The sequence below is a fragment of the Microtus pennsylvanicus genome, chromosome 16 (genome assembly GCF_037038515.1).
Source record: "Microtus pennsylvanicus isolate mMicPen1 chromosome 16, mMicPen1.hap1, whole genome shotgun sequence".
Classification (NCBI taxonomy): Eukaryota; Metazoa; Chordata; class Mammalia; order Rodentia; family Cricetidae; genus Microtus; species Microtus pennsylvanicus.
Window position 1 is genome coordinate 40854787 of NC_134594.1, and position 3170 is coordinate 40857956.

The window sequence follows — 3170 nt, forward strand, 5'->3', positions numbered from 1 at the left end:
ATATATGAATCACCTTATCGGTGAAGGTCAACTGTATTTATCTGAAACTCTGCATGATTAATTCTTCCACAACCAGACCAGGTGTGCACCATGCTGTCACGTGATCAAGTTAATGATCAATGATGACGTGTGACTGGGTTAAGAAAAGGGGCAACGAGACTTAAAATTGCTAAGAGATCTTCTTATTTCATTGGTTATTTCATTTCCCTTAGAAGTGGAAACAATTGGAGACTTGTGGCAGATATTGTAAATATGCCAGACTATCATAGGACTCCAAGTCAGGTTAAAAATTCTTCCCATCATGAATACTTCGAGGAACAAAACCAAATCAAATCCACACAACAGCTGTCACAATTACACAGTGGTCAGAGACGTTTCCTGTGTCTAATAGTTCCATCCTAATTCACTGGAAAAATATAAATGTTGAAAATATATTTTACAAAAAAATCTCATGGAGATTATTGGTTTAACAAATTATATTTGAAAAAAAAATCCACTGTTAACCACAGGTGATTTGATAGAGAACACTAAGGCTCCTGATATGTGATTTTAACATTCTATATGACTTTCTCTACAAGCCACCCATCAATAAAAAACATATGCATAATTCAGTGGGTTTTATCTCATTTTCATGGTTCAATTCAATCATCTCAGTGGCAGGAAGGCATTAAATGCATATATCATTCATTATAGCTCTAAGAAATGGGAAGTTTAGTGTACTTTCACTGCAGTAACATGGCACTCTTAATCACAAAATTTAATAGTATTTCTGCTAAGTCCATGAGAAAGAAATAAAATGTTCATATTCATTTTAAGACGAATGCCTTAAAGTGATCACATCTTCTAAAATTTTTACCCCAGACCTTGGACCTTGTTGATACCTATCAGTGTTTTAACAGGATCACAACTCAAAGACAGACCTGAGAAGCTTTTTGACTATGAGAAGCCATCATCTCCTAATTCGCTAGGTTTCAGTTTCTCAGCACTAAAGACTGAATCCACGCTATTACTCATGCTAACAAATAGCACTCCCACCGACCTACATCCTAGTCTGTCAACCACTATTTTTTTGATTATAGAAGCATCCTCAAACTTTCCTTTTTATAATATCTAACATGTTTCTTCCAACATTATATTTTTTTACTTTTTCTTTTGCATACCACAAAAAGTTCTTTTTCTAGATTTGGAGATGCTATATATAATTTTCCAAATTAGAACTGTTCAATATATGAACAGTACCTTCTACATTGCTTTACACATAAGCAGAGATTAGAACTTCTAAGACTACCGGCCGGCGTTCTTCCACCCATGTAGTGGTACCAACAATCATAAATCACTTGCAACCTTAGCTACCAACTTATTGTGTCTGCACATTCCTCGGATGGTAATGTGATTTATCCAAGAAACAAACACTACTTTTCTGCCTTGAGAAGGAGTAGACAACTACTCTGTCTTATTTTGACCATTCATTGTAACCTTAAATCAGAACAGTTCAAATAAAAATATGCATTGTCCTATCTCTTCTGAAGTAAAAAGCAAAAACCATGAATTTTTGTTTCCACATTTAAGGTGTTTTCATAGTCAAAAAAGTATTATTGTCCATAAAATATTACTGCACTACATTTAAATAAATCCACAAATCTTTCCTTTTCAGAATTCTTTTTTGCCCTAGAGAATAAAAGAAATATGTTCATAATGCAACTTTAAATGATTTTGTATAAAATTTAGCATCATTAATAGCATTGAGTTGGTGCTATAATCTCATCACTTTTCAAACTATTTTATAGTTATTTACAACTAAAATATACTTAATTGTAAACTTTAAAACCACAAAGTGCATTTGGCTGTAGTATGTACCCATCAAAAACAAAAAGTCAAAGTTAAATTTTCCACTTGAGCTCAAACTAATCTCAGGCAGCTTTTATTCTGTCAGTGTACACGATGTATTTTAAGTGATAAGAGGAATATAGTCTAAAAGGAAAATGATTACATTATGTCTGGTATAGATGTACATATTACAAGCAACTATTGAAAATCAAAACACATTTTATTTTAATATGACAAGTTCCTTTCACTTTAGAAAAATTATTTTTAAATAATTGCATCAAAATGTTAATTCCAGAAACAGGTTATAATGTTCTAGGCTATTAGCATTTGACAGGCAAGACCCTGCTGCTTGTTTAGCACAATCAGATGCTGTAAAGTAGGAAAGAATAGTAAAACGTAATAGCTGGATGTCATTCATCTTTCTTCTTGTATATGTTTTGCCAAATTATTAGAAGTGGTAACATTAAAAGAGACTTTCAGAGCTTTAAAGCATCTATTGAATATATCAAATGTACTTTGAGACAGCTCCTTTTAATTATTTTTACAGAATAGGAGAGGAAGTTCATGAGGGATGGAATTAGTGTTATACAAAGTGCCAAGCTTTGCAGACATAATAGTCTTCAAAAAAAAAGAAAGAAAAAAAAAAGAAAGTCTGTCTATGTGGAGCAGATTTTGTTACACTAATCATATCAGGAGTTAGAAATAAAAAGTGCCTATCAGAAGAACTTCTAAATTACACCTGAAAAGGTGCTATCTCATTCAATCTTAGCCTAATTAACCATTGTACTATTTGTGAGTCCACTTGAGAAAGCAGAAGGCAAGATGAGTTTTTCCTGTATATGTATGAGCAAGTCATTTTCCCTCTGCTTTCTATAGCTGGACTTCAAATGAATAGAAGGTTGCATGCCCTCATGGGTAATAGACAAGTGTACACGGAGAAAACAGTCGTCACAAAAGATTTGGTATTCTAATTACATCTCCTTCACATCGTAATGATCCTTTAAATTTCTTGTATAGTGTCTCTGATTTAAGTTCCCTGTACTACCATCAACCTTTGACTCATCAATCACTGTTATGGTTTGAAATGATGGATTGTTCAATCAAGAATTCCATTCAATGTAAAAATTCTCTGCAATATCTCCATGAGATAGTTTGTTTCTGTTATAACAGCTAAAATGATTTTTATCTCAAAGCAATATTTTAAGTTTTAAACTTTTGCATTGAAATACTTTCAGATTTACATAAATTTGCCTGTATAGTACAAAGACCTACAATCTCTATGTCCTTTTGTTCAGTTTCTTCAATTGTTACCATATACCATACTTGTATACTACATATATCCT